At 41.3% G+C, this 19,159-nt stretch overlaps 1 long non-coding RNA gene across 1 annotated transcript; it reads right to left on the reverse strand.

The window, feature by feature from the left end:
• Nucleotides 1–6,173: 6,173 nt before the first annotated feature.
• LOC139044771 (uncharacterized) lies at nt 6,174–17,622 on the reverse strand. Its single transcript, XR_011501885.1, has 4 exons — nt 17,234–17,622; nt 16,787–16,896; nt 15,987–16,123; nt 6,174–10,771 (listed from the first exon to the last, which is right to left on the reverse strand). It is a non-coding gene; the product is annotated as an uncharacterized lncRNA (long non-coding RNA).
• Between the last annotated feature and the right edge of the window lie 1,537 nt (nt 17,623–19,159).

Genomic DNA, 19,159 nt, shown 5'->3' on the forward strand with positions numbered 1-19,159 from the left:
GTTTTGACAGCTCTTCTATTATCATCATAATAATTCTGATCTCTTGATATGTGACAGGTACAATAATCAGGGGAAGCAGAAGAAGTAGAGTTACATTTGTGAGCCTGGACTCACTCTCCCATCATAGCGAGCTGACCAGACACACTGCCTGCATGCCACACGCCCCCCAGGAGACCAGGAAAGAGGAAGAGATAAAAAGAAAGGGAGGGAAGGGGAGGCAGGTCAATAGGAGAAAAGGGGAGAGAGCTACAGAGACACTGATAGCATAGAAATTAGTAATAGAAGCAAAGATAAAGAGGGATAGAGAACAGAATGCGAACGAGAGAAAAAGAGAGAATGACTGAGGCAGTGGTGTACAGAGATAGAAAGAGTTAGCGAGAGAGAACTATACATAGAGAAGGATAGGTCTCTGTAACGAGAAGGAGAGAGAAATAATAACAGAGACAGAGAAATGAAAAGACAGAGAGGGACACTGACAGAGACACAGGGATAGAGAGATGGAAAACAGGAGATGCCAAGAAAGGGGCAAGATGGATAGAGAGATAAAAAGAACAGAGAGTAGAGAGAGACTTTGATATGAATACAGTGATGGAGAGGGAGAGAGAGAGGAGTAGACATACAGAGACAGAGATAGACACATACAGAGACAGAGAGAGAGAAATAGGGAAAGACAGTAAGAGATAACTGGAGATAGAGGGAGAAAGAGAGAATGACAGAACTACAGAGATAAACGATATATGTGGGCACACCAAGTGTGATCGAGTTAGGAAGACAGAGCTAGATATACAGAAACAGAGGCAGATATTGATAGAGAGAGAGAAAGTAGGAAATATATGCATTTTTATATGCATATTGTTACAAATTGTATATTTATATATCGTTACACATTTATTTACCTGCATATATTTCTAACTTTCTTTTTTCCTTTACGTACATATTATCTTTCTACTGCTGTCCGTCTAATTATCTTTCATCTATCTATCTCTCTCTCTCTCTCTCTCTCTCTCTCTCTATCCTATTGTACAATAATGTAACAATTACCCCAAAACTTAGTAGCTTAAAATGACAACCATTTATTGATTCTAACAAAGCCATTGATCAGCTGGCTATTCTGCTGACCTGGGCCAGGCTCACCTGATTTCGGTTGGACACGGTCAAGTTTTGGTCAACTGATGGGTTGGCTGGGGGTTGGCTGGTCAAGGTGGCCTGGGCTGGAATGAATCAGCTCTGTTCCATGTGGTATTTTGTCTTCCAACTGGCCAGCCTGGACTTGTTCTCATGATAATGGTGAGGGTCCAGCGAGCTAGCAGAAGTGCATTAGGCATCTTAAGGCCTAGACTCAGAACTGTATCCCCATAACTTCCTCCCATATTAAAAAATCTGGAAATAAACTACACTTCTTGATTGAGGAGCTGAGAATTCACAATGCAAGCAGTGAGCTCTAGGCTGGAAAATTTGCACTGAGCACATTTGGCCCTGTGTCTCTCATTTAATGCAACCATAGCCCCTGCTCTGAGGTCTCTGAGGAAGGAGAGCATCCTGGTGGCTTTCGTCCTCTCTTCATCCTCTCCCTGCTTGGTCCCGAAGGCGGATACAGTTTCAGGAAAGGCACAGAAGAGCAAGAATGCCAAAGCCCCAATTATCTGGCCAGAGAAAGGGAAGGGGGACCCCTGTGAATTGGAAAGTGTTGTAGAAATTGTAAAGAGGAGAGAGTATGAGAAAGAAATTTTGCACAATGGTGTTTGAACAACTGGGTTTCCCCCCTAGCTGCACAGTCATAGATATGACCCTAAACAGCCTACCATTGGCTTTGCAAACTGATCAGGGGTAAACCATGGCCCAGGTCCTAGACTGGCCACTGGGTGGTGCTCACACAGGACAGATCTGAGTAGCACTGCAAAGGCTTTGAAAGCTGCACTGATGGGAACTGCCCACCAAAAGCAGGTGGGAACTTGCAACCCCTAACTGGGTCAGTTGCCTTTGAACAAAACACTCAGTATTCCCCGTAGTATATAAACACTGCCTAGAGCCTTTAGTATAATATTCAAAATGTGCAGGATACAATTCAAAATTACTCAATATGTGGAGAACCAAGAAAACCTCAACATCTCACAATGGAAAAGCCATTAGCAGATGCCAATCCTGGAATGACATAGACTTGGGGATAACAGAGAATTTAAAGTAGCTGTTATGATCATGAGATGAAATGAAATGGAAAGAGAGGTAGAGATAGAGAGAAAATGTAACATAGATAAGAGAGATACAAGTAGAGAAATAGAAAAAGAGAGGTAGTAGAGATAGGTAGATAGATACAGAGAGACAGAAATATAGACAGATAAGGAGAGAGATAGTAGGAAAGAAGAGAAAGAGAAGTAGGGAAGGAGAAGGAGACAGAGCTGGAAAGAGAGGTAGAGAGAAAGCAGAGAGGGATGGAGAAAACAGGAAGCAGAGACAAAGAGTGTGGACCTAGAGAAGGAGAGATGGAGGGATATGAAGAGTGATGGAGACAGCAAGGCGGAGACAGAGACATAGAATGTTGGAGAGAGCGAGCCAGTGTACTGGGCAGAGCTGTACAGCCATTGTTGGTGGTCGTCTAGTCCAGGACATCATTAGGGTTGCAGGATGGCAATTTCCCAACTTTGATACTTCTGCATTTATTGGTTGTAACACTCGCATAAAGAAGAACTTTCATTCATAAGCTCTGTCTTATCCTGAAGTACAGTTTGTACAGAAATGGCAAAGTAAATGTTTGATTCTTTTTTATTTCCCTTTTCAGAACAATCAGATGGTGCCTTAGCAACTTCCACAGGTGACATACTAATTTTGAGTTTCATCAGTGAGTCTGTGTGTTTTTATAGATTATGTCCTTAACATGTTTGCGTAGGTGTTGGTCTTCCTGTGCTCGCATTGTCCTCTCTGCGGACAGTGAGAGACTCTGTGAGTTGGCTCCTGTATCCTGTGACATGACCTCAGTTGTCGCTCGTGGCTTTGTTGGTTTCAGGCAACACGAGATGTTATTGACTTCGGCCATCCCTTTCCCCCTCCTGGATTCAGCCATTTGGTAATTAAGCCCTAGTCTTTTAGTGAGAAATGGTATTTGATGTCACAGTACAGGTGCAGGGAGAGCTCATTACTGCTGCATGGTTACTGCTTTCTAGTTTTTTCAGTGGATAGCTAAAGAATAAGTATTTTATTGAAAAAATGGATTCAAACTATACATCATAGGGTTTTTACTCAAATTTCAAAATTTTTATATATGACTTTTCCCTTATACTGAAATCTTAATTTCTAACATATCAACATGAATTTATAAATACATGACTGTAGACAAAGTAATATTTACCATGAACAACACTACACCCAGAAGATACAATTTAAGATTTTTTTATCTTTTTCTGCCTTTCTTCCTTTCTCTCTCTCTCTCTCTCTCACTCTTTCTCAGGATACATCATGTTCCATGAATATACTCTGGCGCCAGTAGTGCCCTCTTTCCATTACTGTAGCTCTATAGTTCTTTTTACATCCTGGTGGAGTACTTTTCTTTTATTACTTTTAAGGATTTTCTTTCCACTCTAGTGTGATGGCATTTTCTCCTCTCTTAGCTGTAAACCATGATTCTGTCCAGCAGGGATGTGCTGGGACTCCGTGTCACTGAGCTTGCTTCCTGCATAGTGGCCTGGAATGTTCTCTTGCAGAGCTACTGCTGCAACACCTCATGTCTCTGCACGTGTGGTCCCCAAGGCAGAAGGACGAGCAGCCCGAGTCCCCTCCCTTCCTCCTTTTCCAGCTGTCTGTTAGGATGGCAGAAACGAACCACCTGAGAGAGAGGCCAGAACAAGGATGGAGAGGGCATTTTTCTACATTCTACTATGAATACTGTAAACATGTGTCCAAACGCACTTATAAAAGTGAGGGTGAAAATCTCTGCATGCATGAACTCAGTTCTCCCATGAATTCACCATTCTTGTTTGACCAACTATCTACCCATCTGTGAATGCAAGTAAATTACAGATCTGGGTACACTTCCTGAGGGGAGGGTTGCATAATAATAAAGAGGATGCCCAAGGAAACCTAAATTATAGATAAAGAACTCAAAATTTTTTAGTTTAAGTGTGTCCTGAATATTGCCTAGCACCCAGCACTGTTTTCCCCACTTAAATCTGGCAACCCTATGTGAGGCGGCCTTGTTACCTGAGAATGAACAGAAATCATCTAATAAATTGAATGCCCCCCCCACCATGAACACACACACACAGACACTCATTTGACTTTGAGGAGAGTCTAATGTAGACCAACATAACTGATCCTATTTCTTTTACTAAAGCGGGTTCAGTGCTTAGCAGCTTTGCCGTCGGTACCTCAAAGTTTACTGACTGATGTGAAAGGAACCTGGTTCAGGGTGAGAATACAGAAGCTGCATCATAGGACAAGCCCATGGCAGCAGTGTGAACACTGAACCCTGAGTTGCAGGGAAGTTCCCGGACTCAGGACCGCTCCCTGCACCAGGGAACATGGAGCTGCATCCATGGCTCTCCTGTCCCCTCCATGGGCTCAGGCTGTCCCTCCCTCTGTTCTGGGCTCTCAGGGCTCCTGGCTCCTCCTCTTCTGCAGATGGCCTGCTCTCAGCCTGCCCCAGGAGGCTCTCAGGAAATGGGCTAAGCAGAGAGGCAGGCTCCTCCCCAGGCCTCCCCCAGCCCCACCCACTCTGGGTCATCAGCTGGGTGGTCTTCTAGGAGAGCCCCTCAGTCACTGCTGCCTGGGACAGCTGTGCAGAGCCTGGCTCTGACTCCCTCCTTGTGTCCTGGACTCCCTGTCTTTTGAGCAGGTCTGGAGTGTAGAGGGTGTCTGCCCCTCTTGTCATCCATCCCTTCCTTCTAAGGCTGGAGGAGGAAGGCATGCTGCGGGCTCTCGCTCTCCTTCTAGCTTTCCTGGCTCCTGGTAAGTGTGTTGCCTACATGCTCCTGGGATTTTTCTTTATTTTTGGGAAGGGAGGCCATACTGAGGGATTCCTATTAGCTCTTCCTCATTACTTTTTGTTGTTCCCATTGCAGCCACTCAGGTATCTTCCAACTTGGAAGGGACACAGATGTTGGTCACCAAGCAAGCTGGATCATCTGTTGTAATCACTTGTGATATTACACAAAGCAGCGACTACGTCCACTGGTACCGATACCAGGAGGGGATGGCCCCACGACGACTTCTCTACTACCAGTTCTCCAGCTCAAAGGTTGTGGTGGACCCAGGGATCAGTTCACAGAAGTACAATGCTTATCAAGGCACAGGGAGGACCTGTAAACTTTATATCAAATTTCTGGAAGAAAGCGATTCTGGTGTGTATTACTGTGCTGTCTGGGAGAGGCACAGTGATCCAGACTTCCCCTATCCTGCACTGAAAATTTTGCTTGTGGTTGCCAAGAGCAGCCTTGACACACAGGGTAGACCAGCCCCTGCCGCCCTTCCTGCCCTGACTTCACTGTGCTCTGAACATGAGAGATCCTGAGCTCTGCTCCCAGTCTTCACCATTATATTCCACTGGCCTCCCTGCTTCCCCATTGAACCATAGCACTTTTCTAAAGATGGATCTCCCATCTCCAGGCCTTAGACAAGCAGTCTGGCAGAAAGCATCTTCTTTCAGCTCTCCTAGGAGCTGGTAGCGTCCATTCAATCGGCTTCCTGGGACAGACAACGTCACCTAGATTTGATGTGTTTGGGGAGACATTTAGGAGAGCAATATGGGGAGTCTGGTGGTACCTAATCATTTATCCAATCATTTCCCAGAGAAAATGGCTGGGAAAGGAGCTCCTGCCTTACTCAGGAGAATGAGAAATGATGGAATGAAGACTTTGAGCTTCATGAAGACCTTGAGCTGGTATCTGATTTATCTTTTGGACAAATTGATATTTCCCTCACCATTATCAACCATGGCACTGCTGATACAGTGAAAGTGTAGAAATAAAGTGATTGCTGTAGAGATGCTGATATTGTATTCTACTCACAGCTTCTTTTGAAGTTCAGCCTCAGCCAGAACTGCTCTGTCTTAAACAAATAAAGCCAAAGCTCCTTTCACCCCTCCCCCAACCTTGACACAGGCAGGTCCTAAACTTGAATGAGTCGATCAGATTGTCTTTTCTCAATAATAAAATCAAAGGACACTTTGGGTGAACAATCAGGCAATGAATAGTATATATTTGAATTGAAACATCATAAATGAAAGTGTTGTGGCTGCCATATTGGTCCAGGTTTAAGGATATAAAATTAATACCGAAGTACAGAAATGCTGGATTCCCATGTGTGTGGTCCCTTATGTATTGGATTCTACAATGTTCTGCCAGATCTCTTAACCTTGACTCTAGCTTAGAGGTGAAGTTCCTAGAACAGTGTTTCTCAAACTATGGTCCATGGCCCACCTAACACAGGACCACCTGGGATGTTTGAATAAGAGTACAGGTTCTGGCTATCACCCTATAAAATAAGTCAGAATTTTAGGGTGAAAGCAGAAATGTGTATTTTTTAATTCCCTCTGCACTGATTCTTATTCAGATTGATTTGTAAGAACTGCCATACCAGCGGGAAGAGATAGGGTGACCGGTCTCCCTCTCAAATGGGCCGGTTCCCAGCCTGACATAAGAATGCATTCTAGAAAGGTGTCCCTGGGCTTCCTCCCAACACACAAAGCCCTCATCTCTTATCACACCCTGGTTGCTGTTGCTCTAACAGGTCATCACATTTCTCCATAATTCCATCAGAGCCACAAGTGGAAACTCCAGTTCCTTCTCACTGCTGCGACCCTAGGCAAGAAGAATTGTCCACTGCATGAACCAGCTTTAACTTGCTCTACTGTATGACGAGCCATGCACTTCTACTATTTTGCAGATCTATGAAAGTTTATTCCTTACCTTGCAATATTCAGAAAGCTTGGTCCTTCCTTCAAGCATAAACATATTCTCATTTATATGTTTCTAACACTGTTAAGGTTTTGTTCTGCACATTTATTTCTTTGATCTGCTTTGAATTGAATTTTTGTGTATGAGAGTAAGGTAGGAATCTGAGTGTGGAGATCCAATTTCTCCTCCAAATTATTGATGAATCCGTTATTTCTCCCCCTGTTCTTCATTGCCACCCCTGTGATAACTAAGTTTGCAGAGGCTCACACGACCCTTCCTGCTCTCTCTCTTCCTTTCACTGCATGTGTCCACTTATAAGTGAGAGTGTCTGTAAGGAAACAGCTGGAGGTGGAGTCACTGGGTATGCACAACTTTACACATTGGACCAAGTCCCTATTTTGTCTATTCCTGTGCCAGGAACACAAGATTCTAATTAGCATAGCTTTATAATAATTCCTGCATTTCATTAAGAAAGTTTTCTTGCTTTTGTTTCCCAAAATTTTGTTGGCTTTATTTTATGCATGAATAAACCCTCAATCTTGTACATTTATTTCTTTATAAAGTAATGTCACAAGAACTGTGGTAAAAATACATTATGTATATTACAAACATACACACACACAAAAATTTAAAAATATGGGATAAAAACAAATACAAATAGTGGTTCTAACACTCTCCTTCCACACACCAATGTATTGTCTTATGCCCCCCACTTTAGAAACCACAGCACCACCAACACTAATGCCAATAACACCTTTCATTCTAAATTCTTCCTATTTCCTGGCTTACCATATATCCCTAAGACAAATCATACTTGATGTCTTGTTTCTCTAAACCAAATTCTCATAATCCTGTTATAGTACACCTTTGTTTCATTCTCTGGAGTCTTTCAGGGCTTATGAATGGACACTTGATGGTGTCTTTTCATGTTCTTTAAAAGGAAATACCATCAAACCTAATAATTCTTGGTCTTGCTCAGCTTTATAATTTATTTATTTTTTAAAATTTTTGTGAGGAAGATGGCCCTCACCTAACATCCATTGCCAATCTTCCTCTTTTGGCTTGAGTAAGATTGCCACTGAGCTAACACCTGAGCCACTCTTCCTCTGTTTTGTGTATGGGATGCTGCCCCAGCATGGCTTGATGAGCAGGGCTAGGTCCCCACCTGGGATGTGAACCTGTGAACCCTGGGCTGCCAAAGTGCAGAGCGTGAACTTAACCACCACGCCAGTGGGCCGGCCCCACTGTTCAGCTTTTTAAACAGACCTTTGGGAGGAATGTCCAGGGAGCCCGACTTTCGTCATCTCTGGACAGAGAGTATGAGTGGGGCCTCAAGGAGTTTCATTATCTTCACTGGTTATAAACTGAGGTTAACGTTGTGAAAGGGCCTGGCCCCCGCCTGACATGTCCTGGGTACTCTGGATGATGCTGTCGAATTTGAAATGACAGGTTCACTCCATGAAAGGCGCACATGAAAGGAGGGAGCAGGCGTTCTGATCCTGCCTCAGCTGCTCATGGTCCTGTAACATTGAAGGAGTCATCTGTGTTTGGGAGCTGGTTTGTCATCTTTAAAAATGAGAAACAAGGAGGCTTCTGGTAAGAAGTATTCCTCTTTCATTTTGAGTGTCTAATCTTTCTGTGATTCCTAGCAAATCTATGACTTGGTTTTAAAAATGGGGTTACCAACTGTAATAAAAGACAATTTATTTTTAAAAACATAAGTATTTACTCCACACACAGTGTTATAAAGATATAAATTGGAGATAAAACAAAGAAAATCATATCTACCGTCCTCTCATCAAAATACGTCAATGGCTTTTTTCCTTTTGGTTCCCCAGGCTTGTCCGTTTCACTAGTAATTTTCCCCACGTGTATATCTATTTGATTCCACATGGTCTGAGACTCTTCTCAGCAGGGGCTGCAGGCTGCCCTGGAGGAGAGTGCAGTTCATTCAGACATGCTGCCACTCTTCCAAACATTAATTCTCACAGTCCTTAGAGCTTGTAAGTTGTTTTCTTCCCAATTCCTTTGGCAGATATTGGCTAATTTTGTAATTTTTAAAAAAATATGTTTTTCTCAATACTTTCCTCATTCACTTGTTTTTTCAGTGTGTGTTTATGGTCTAGGTCATTTAGGGAAACCTCAACTCTCCAGTAATAAATGTTTGTCAAAAAGATCCCACATAGGATGTGTGGTATCTCATGTAACAATTTCTGCGATGCCCATATACTGGTATCAGGAAAGCCCTGGTCAAGCCCTGCTGCCCCTGCAGCACGTTTCACCTGACAACACTGTCAGGATGGAGTCAGGCATTCTGATGGGCAAATTTGAGGTAGATGAGATACCTGAACCTTCTGCGTCTACCCTCACCACTCACAGTGGAGGGAAAGAAGACTCAGCCACCTACTATTGTGCCTTCTGGAAGGTGCACAGCGGCAGACGTTAGAGCCATGTCAGTCAGTAAATGTTCAGTGGTTCTCCATTCGCTATTATGACATGGGAAAGCACAGTGACCACCTGTATGCGTTTTTGAAGTTTTCTAGATAAACGTTCATGTGGGTGACTTTGTATGGAGTTGCCAAATTCCTTATTTCGTCCAAGAGGAATCTTTGCATGAGTAGGTGCAAATGATCAGCCTCGTCTTTTCAGGAATCTACCTTCTTGCCAACTGGCTTTCCCATGGCACCCACGTTTATTCATCTGGGTCAAATTCCCTGACTCTATTTTGTTTTCTGCCAAGATATGTATGCCACGTAATTTCTGTGATTCCTCTTTTACTAGTCAATTTGCATTGCATTACTTTGTTTTGATCCACTTTGCTTTGATTAAGAAAACTGGATAGTAGTGATTAAGTTCAGCATGCTCTGCTTTGGTGGCTTGGGTTCGGTTCCCAGGCACGCACCTATACTACTTGGCAGAGGCTATGCATTGGTGGTGACCCACATACAAAACAGGGAAAGATTGGCACAGATGTTAGCTTAGGGCATATCTTCCTCAACAAAAAGAGGAAGATTGGTGACAGAAGTTAGCTCAGGGTGAATCTTCCTCAGCAAAAAAACAAATACAAAAATAAACTGGATATTAGGTTAAATACTATTCATTTTCCTAGAGGCTAAAATGTCACAAACACAGCATGATCTAACCACAAGCAGGGCTGACTGCTATGATAATATATCAGATGCATGCCCTGGAGTGGGGATATTTCATTTTGTGAAAAGTTTATAAACACTTAATGAGTCTGAATCAAAGTCTACTTTGGGTTGGAGTTTGAGGAGTAGCTCATTTTCTGGCTTAAGGTTCCATTCATCCAACAGTAAGCATTTGACTGACTACTGTGAGCCAGGCACTGTCACAGCAGACATTGCAAATCTCACCTGATCTGTCAAGGCTGCAGGTTGTTCCTGCAGAGCCCCCTTCTCCTGCTGCGCTGCCATTATCTGGCTACACATATGGTAAAGCAAAGTGGTTAGGACCCAGGCCTCTGGTACAGAGAGCTCCAGGTCTGACCTGGTCTCTGACACTGACCAGCTGTGTGTCAGGCTGATAGCTTCTCTAGCCCCTCTCCTCACCTATAAAGCAGAGGTCCTGTAGTTACCTTGTGGGCTGTTGTGAGGGTTCCTGAGATGATGCACACTAAGGGCTTGGTCCAGCACATGGCACACTGTGAGAGCTCAGTAATGTTAGCTGATAAAAAACAAACAAACAGGGGGCTGGCCCTGTGGCCGAGTGGTTGTGTTCGCTCCCTCCACTTCTTTGGTCCTGGTTTTCATCAGTTCAGATCCTGGGTGCGGACATGGCGCTGCTCATCAGGCCCTGCTGAGGTGGTGTCCCGCATAGTACAACCAGAGGCGCTCACAACTAGAATAACGACTATGTACTGGGGAGCTCTGGGAAGAAAGAAAAAAAAAAAAAAAAAAGAAGATTGGCAACAACAGTTGTTAGCTCAGGTGCCAATCTTTATAAAACAAACAAACAAACAAAACATTAACAGGCATATATACACATATAGGAACACACACACACACACCTTTGTATACCAGGGCTTAGCACCACATCTGTCGTAGTGTGGCTGACTATTACAGTTCAGTCGAAGAGAAATTAGCTAGACATGAAGAGACTCTCATGAGTAGTCATCCTAAATCAATTTAAATCTAGGTTTTCAACCATGGTTCTATAGTCCCCTTGACTTCCACACATTGGGGAGGTCAGTGGCCTTGGGCTTAGAGCAAACCACCCCTACTGGGGGAAAAACAAGTCCATATTTGGAGTCACTTCCTCCTCCTGCCCTTCTCCTTGAGGCTGAGGTAGCTTCCCCAAGGACACTTTGACCACACCCTCCAAAGGCAAACCAGCCAGAGGAAACCAGCCCTGTCCTAAGTGAACATTTGCCAATTCAATGGGGAGTTAAATTGCTGACTCACAGAAACACTGAAAGCATCTACTAGAATGTACAGCACTGAATATAGTGGGGACTCAGGCAATGTCTGGTGAACTGAGATGAATATGTTGATTATTATTGTGGTGCTCACGTTACGAAGTGGGTGGGGGATTTGTGTACTTGGATGCCTGAAAGATCCTGATGATTTTGGCTCAATTTATTTGTCTTCAGACCGGAAGTGGGTGAGACACAATGACTCTGAGTAATAGAAGCAACGTTATAGTATCTAATGAATGCTGCAGAAAATCCAAGAAATTCTTCAGAATCTCTGTTTTCACCCAACTCCCCACACATCCTAGTACTGTTAGAGAGTGATATCTGTAACCCAGAACTCATCTTGTAAAATCACAATTCAAACAATCGCGAGGCACCCCTGAAATCCGTGTTGACTGTGTTGTCTTGGGGGCTCTTTTTCTTTACCCCCGAGGATGGGTTCAGAAGAAAGGACACAACTCTGGAGTGGTCATCTCTGGACATTGGGGTCCTGGATGATTTTTTCTATGTCATTTCTGTAGTTCTTAAATTATCTAGTAGAAAACATTTGTGACTTTCGTACTTTATTTTAAAATTTATTTTGAAAAAGAGTTCACGTTTCATAATGTTAAAATTATCTCAGCATATTATTGAGCACTTAGAGACCACATATGAAATTTGGTGATTAGAAAGGTCTGTCATGGGCTCTGTCTTGACCACTTTTTTCCCCTTTTCTCTAACAGCTTTTGCCTCCTTTACAAAACAAAACCTGTTTTCTGTCCTGATTTCTATTGATTACGTTTGCCAAGTTAGAGACAATATTTATGCTTGGGGTGCTCAGGAAGGTTTATTGGGCATAAAAATATTTTTCCCTAAGTTGTACAGATACAAAGTATTACAGATAGTGATAAAAGTATTCAGTATTTTTTTTGCCATTTACTGAGATTTATCATATTTATTTTTCATTATTTTATTGAATTCACATTGGTTAGTAATATTGTGTAAATTTCAGATGTACATCATTATATTTCGGTTTTTGCATAGACTGCATCGTTTTCACCCACAAACTCCTAGTTTCCGTCCATCACTATGCACAGTGCACTATGCACTAGGCTCAGTATATGTGCCCCTTTACCCCTTTTGGCCTCCTCTCAATGCCTTCCCCTCTGGTTACTACCAGATCCTCTCCAATACTTGTTATTTGTTGTCTTGGTAATCATCACAATCTGATGGTATGATAAAATCTCATTCTACTTTTGATTTGACTTCCCTAATAAGTAGTGACGTTGAACATCTTTTCACGTTCCTGTTGGACATCCATATATATTGTTTGGAAAAATATTTGCTCATGCCTTCTGCCCATTTTTTGATCAGGTTGTTCATTTCTTTGTTGTTTTTGAGTTGCATGAATTCTTTATATATTTTGGAAATGCACAAGTTATCTGATATACTCTTTGTAAATATCTTCTCCCAGTTGTTGGGCTGTCTTTTTACTCTGTTGATGGTTTCTTTTGCCATGCAGAAGCTTTTTAGTTTGATGTAGTCCCCTTTGTTTATGTTTTCTTTGGCTTCCCTTGCCTGAGGAGACATCGTATTAAAAAGATACTGCTAAGACTGATCTCAAAGAGTGTACTGCCTATGTTTCTTCTAGGGGTTTTATGGTTTCAGGCCTTACATTCAAGTCTTTAATCCATTTTGAGTTAATTTTTGTCTATGGTGTAAGATAATGGCCTACTTTCATTCCTTTGCATGTGGTTGTCTAGTTTTCTCAACACCATTTATTGAAGTGATTTTCCATTGTGTGTTCTTGGCTCTTTTGCCAAAGATTAACTGTCCATAGATGTGTGGTTTCATTTCTGGGCTCTCAATTCTGTTCTGTTGATCTGTGAGTCTGTTTTTCTGCTAGTACCAAGCTGCTTTGATTACTATAGCTTTGTAGTATATTTTGAATTCAGGGAGCCTGATACTTATAGCTTTGTTCTTTTTTCCCAGGGTTGCTTTAGCTATTCAGGGTCTTTTGGTTTTTCCATTTAATTTTTAGAATTCTTGTTCTATTTCCTTGAAAAAAGTCATTGGGATTCTGATTGGGACTGCATGGAATTTGTAGATTGCTTTAGGTAATATGGACATTTTAAGTATGTTAATTCTGCCAAGAACAAATCTGGTACAAGAGAAAGAACGGCCAAGGATCCTAAGAGAAGATTGTGTCCCACATCTTAACCTCATCAATGTCACATAGTTCAGGTTACTTCCGTGGTAAAATAAATAGAGAAAGGTATATGGGTTGGAAGTCTTCACTTTCCAGCCTATTAGACTGCAGTAAATCATAGAGACACTGGGGTGGTTTAACCGCCTTCTCACTTTGAAAGGAGTCTGAGGAAGACGGTCAGACCAAGTCTTCCTGTTTCTGGGCTCCCTTTTAAGCTGTCAGGCTAACGGCATTGGAGCCACAGTGAACTGAAATGCCTCAGAATTATCTATGAGTCCTAATTAAAGCTTGGCTGAAGCTGTGTGCATACTTAGCAGAGACCCAAAAGAGACCGCACTAGCCAAACACTCCTGGTCAATTCTGAGGCTGTGAGCATTTACAGAAGAGACGTGAAAGAACTCAGCAAAACATACAAGCTGGGGAAGACTCAAAATGGCCTGAAATGTGAATGTGCTCCCCAATTCATACAGATATCCATTTGGCAGATGATGGGAGTCTTAATCAAAGTGCTTGAGCACAACATCCACGCAATCACTGGCCACCACTAAGCTATGTAGACACAGGGGTGACTCCTATGAAGTTAGTCTAAAAATAGGTGAATTAAATAGACCAAAAAAAAAAAAATTCAGAAGAGACTTCAGCAGCACACCTCATGGGGGACATAATTTCACAGACTTCAGCAATTTCCTAAGAAAACAAACAGCAAAATCAGCAAGCTTACGGAGGAAAAATCAGATTCTAGAGTTGCTACCATATGTTTTCCACAAAATGTTTTGCAGTAAAAAATTAGAAGGCAGGCAAAGAATTACAAAAGTGTGTCTATTCTCAGGTGAAAAACAAAACAAAACCCACAATTCAATACAAACTGTCTCTGAGTGTGTTCAGATATTTTATTTTGCAAAGACTTCAAAACAGCTATAATAAAGATCTTCAAAGAAATATAGAAAACCATGGTAAAAGAATTATGAGCAAGTATGACAACAACAAATCAACAAACAGAGATGCTGAAGAAGGAGACAAATTAAAAAATGAACGGATTAAGAAAAATAAAATCTAGAGTAGAAAAACATAACAACTGAAGTGAAATATTCCCTAGAGGGGGTTGAGAAATTCTTCAAGTTGGCAGAAGATGGAATCTGTAAACTTGAGGACAGAGCAATAGAAGTTATCCCATCTGAATTGCAGAGAATAAAAAGTGAAGAAAAACTGAACAGAGCCCAGAGACCTATGAGATAACATCAAGCATACCATCATACATGTAATGAGACTTCCAGAAAAATGAGGAGGGAGAAGAAAAAGAATCCAGAAAAATGTTTGAAGAAATTGCCTAAATGTTCCCCAATACCCAAATTTGTTGAGAAATATTAATCTACACATCTAATAAGCTACAGAAATACTGATGAAAAAATATCCAGAGAGATCCACATGTAGACACATCATGGGAAACCTGCTGAAAACCAAGGAATGCACGAAAACACAACACTTCAAAATTTCTAAGATGTCACGGAATGCCTAGGGAGAGATCTATGGCTTTAAATGCCTGTATCAGAAAAGAAAAAGGATACAAATCAATAATGAAATAAAGAGCAAGCTAAGCCCAGCCCAAGTAGAATAAAGGAACTAATAAAGATTGGAATGGAAATTATTGAAATGGAAAACAGAAAAGAAGAGATAAACATAAATGAAAACAAAAGTTACTTCCTTGAAAATATCAACAAATTTGACAAACCTCAAGCTAGAATTACCAAGAAGAAATGAGAGAAGACACAAATTACCAAATTAAGAAAAAAGGAAGAACATCACTACTAATCTTACATAAATTTCAAAGGATTATAAGAGAATAGTGTAAATAATTTATGACAACAAACTAGATAACTTAGGGAAAAAATGGATGAATTCCTAGAAAGACACAAATTAAGAAACTAGATTCAAGAATAAATAAAAAATCTGAATAGACCTATATATGATAAGAAAACCAATTAAATAATTAAAAATCTTCCCACCAAGAAAATCCCTGGCCCACCTGGTTTTCTTGGAGAATGTATCAAACATTTAAAGAAGGAATAATATTGATCCTTCACAAAAAGGATTCATCCAGAACACAGAGGAGTAGGGAACGCTTCCCAATGTGTTTGAGGAGACCAGAATTACTCTGATATCAAGCCAAAGACATAATAAGAAATCTAGGGACTAACAGGTACAAAAACTTTGAGCATAGGTAGAAAAATCCTCTAGAAATTAGTAGTAAATTGAATTTAAAAACATACATGATGGATTATGAACATGACTTAGTGTGATTTATCCTAGATGCAAAGAGTTGATTTCACATCCAAAAATTAATTAATGTCATAACCATATTAACGGGATATAGGAAAAAAACTACAAGATCATCTAAATACATACATAAAGTGTTTGTAAATTTCAATGTGCATTCATGATAAAAACTATCAACACATTAGGAATAAAATGGAAATTCCTCAACCTGGTAGAGGGCATCTGTGAAAACCGACAGCTACCATCACACTTCATGTTGAAAGACTGAATGCTTTTCCCCACAGACCAGGAGGAAGACAAGGACGTCTGCTCTTGCCACTTCTATTCAACATTGTATTGGAGGATCTAGAGAATGCAACAAGAAAAAAACAAAACTAAAGACACCCAGAAGATTGATAAGGAAAAATGAAACAGTCTTTATCCACAAATGACATGATCCAGTATGTAGAAAAGTCCACGCAACCCACACACAAAAGACCAAAAGCAGAAATAGTAAACAAGTTTAGCAAGGTTACAAGATACGGATATTCAATATACAAAATGCCAATTGTATTTCTAGATATGAGCAATGAACAATTTGAAAATGGAAGTAAAAGAGCCATTACATTCACAATAGGGCCAAAAAGAATAAAACACTTGGAAATTAATTTAACAAAAGAAGAGCAGGACTTGTATGCTGACAACTATAAAAAATGCAGGGAAAATTAAAGCACATCTGAATAAATGCAGAGAGAGTCCATGTTCATGAATTAGAAGATTCAGTATTGTCATGACGGCAATTCTTCCCAAAATGATCTATAAATTCAATGCAGCAGGCTCTTGGGACAAAAATTAGAAAGTTCATTCAAAAATTTGCATGAAAACACAAAGAACCTAGAATAGCCAAAATAATTTGACAAAGAACAAAGATGGAGGACTGTTATGGGGAGGGAGCCCCCAAATGAGATTCGGATGTTGATACTGTTGATGCCACACACACCAGAGGGTCTGACAAGGTTCATTACTTACAGAACTGAGGTCTCGGGGGACAGCAGGGCAGGGCTTTCAAGCAAGGCCTTACAGAACCTGATTTCAAAGTTACATAAAAAGAAAATCACAGTCATCAAGCCAGTGTGGTCCTGAAACAAGGAGAGCACACAGGTCAACGGAGAGAACTGAGAGTCTAGACATAAATCCTTATATTTACAGTCAACTGGATTTTGACTTAAAATCAACCACATTGACAGATGAGATCATCAGAATGTTAAAACCTTTCACCTGCTCAGATGACTTAAGCAGTAACTAATACAGCCTGGATTCAAACAGAAGTGCAAGAAATTCCAAAACCCATGTCACCATCCATTCAATATATATAGAATTCAATATTTATACATAGAATTTCTTTTTAAACTAGAAAGTGTAAGGACTATGAAGAAAATTTCAAAAAGAGTGCAGAAACCCAAGAGTAACTCTCACCTGCCAGTAAGCAAAGAGCTGAAGATATTCTTGAAGAGCTTCTGCCCTCAGCTCATGGTATCGGATTACATGATTGGCTGCCCAGGGAGCTGGGATCCCAGGCTGAGCCCATGACTGGACCATTCACAGGGAAAGGAACTCTGGAAGGCTGGCACCACGTGGAGTGGATCAGAACCTGGAGTTCCCTGAAGACCGCACGCACCTGGAAGCCACAGAGCCCGTGGGAAGAGCAGGCAGGATGCGAAGCTTTGTTTGAGGCTTCTGGGCTACACTCAGCTTCCCTGGAAACTGTGCCTGCCCAGCCCTGCCCCAGCACAGGCAGGAGATGCTGCTGCTGTCTGGGAAGCTGCAGGGCGGCACAGAGCAGCACGGGGCCCAGAGACAGGAACTGGGCCCCTTTGTCCACCTAGTGTGGCTTCCTCTCTCCTCCACTGTCAACTCCTACTTTAGTCCCATGTGATGAGGAATGATTTACATTAGAGTCACTGGTTCCCATCCATGTCCCAGCCCAGACTGACTGTATGAAAATGTTGTTCACTGACAGCTTCTTTTAATCTTCCATGGAAAGAACACACACTGTATAATTCAGTTTCACTGACACTCTTATAAGAAATTTCCAAAACAGACAAGTGGTATTTTATCCCATCAGTATGTATTAAAGCTTTTGTCCAAATGCTCTTGATAAAGAGGTATGTGCCTCGATGAAACTCATTACAAACACTTATTGACCTGCTTCACTGTGTTCACAAAAGGGTATGGACAGGACAGACACCCATTCAGAGGTCAGGAAATCACAGGAAATGCTAATAATTCATGATAAATAGACTATTTCCCATATTGCAGCTAGGTGACACCTCATGGCCAGGTCAAACAGGAATCTAAGCAATAGTTTGAATGTTATCCCCTTCTCCCTGAGGCTACAATGTTTTGACAGCTCTTCTATCATCACCATAATAATTCTGTCTCTATATGTGACAGGTGCAATTATCAGAAGCAGAAGAAGGAAAGTTACATTTGTGAGCTTGGACTCGTTCTCCCATCATAGAGAGCTGACCAGACACATGCCGCAGGCCCCCCAGGAGACCAGAGAAGAGGAAGAGTTGGAAAGAAAGGGAGAGAAGGAGGAGAGAGGTCAATATGAGAGAGGGAGAGGAATCTACAGAGACACTAATAGCATAGTAATTAGTAATAGAAACACAGTGAGAGATGGGTACGGAGCAGAGTAGGAACAAGAGAAAAAGAGAATGACTGAGAGTGGCATACAGAGATAAAAAGAGTTAGTGAGAGAGAGAACTATACACAGAGAAGGACAGATCTGTGTAACAAAGAGAGAGCAATAATAACAGAGAAACAGAGAAATAAAAAGACAGGGAGAGTGACAGAAACAGAGGGGTAGAGAAATGGAAATAGAAAGATGTCGAGAGGGAGGGAAGATGGATATAGAGAAAAAAAGAACAGAGACTAGAGAGAGACTTTGATATGAATACAGTGACAGAGAGGGAGAAAGAGTGGGGTAGACATTCAGAGACAGAGAGAGAGAAATAGGGAAAGACAGTAAGAGAGAATCGGAGAGAGAGGGAGAGAGAGAGAATGACAGAGATATAGAGATAAAGGCTATATGTGGGCACATCGAGTGTGATAGAAATAGGAAGCTTCAGATAGATGCCCAGAAACAGAGGTAGATATTGATAGAGAGAGAGAAAGTTAGAGATATATGCATATTATACACATATTATTACAGATCGTATATTTATATATTGTTAGAAATTGTTTATATTCAAATGTATATATTTATGTTTTATATATTATATAAATTTCTAACTTTCTTTTTCTCTTTCTGTATAGTATATTTCTATTAACCTATATCTACCTGTATTTCTCTCTCTTAAGAAGAAAGATCTGGTCACCAACTTTCAATTATTTGGC

The sequence above is a fragment of the Equus asinus genome, chromosome 1, assembly GCF_041296235.1.
Source record: "Equus asinus isolate D_3611 breed Donkey chromosome 1, EquAss-T2T_v2, whole genome shotgun sequence".
In the NCBI taxonomy this organism is placed as follows: domain Eukaryota; kingdom Metazoa; phylum Chordata; class Mammalia; order Perissodactyla; family Equidae; genus Equus; species Equus asinus.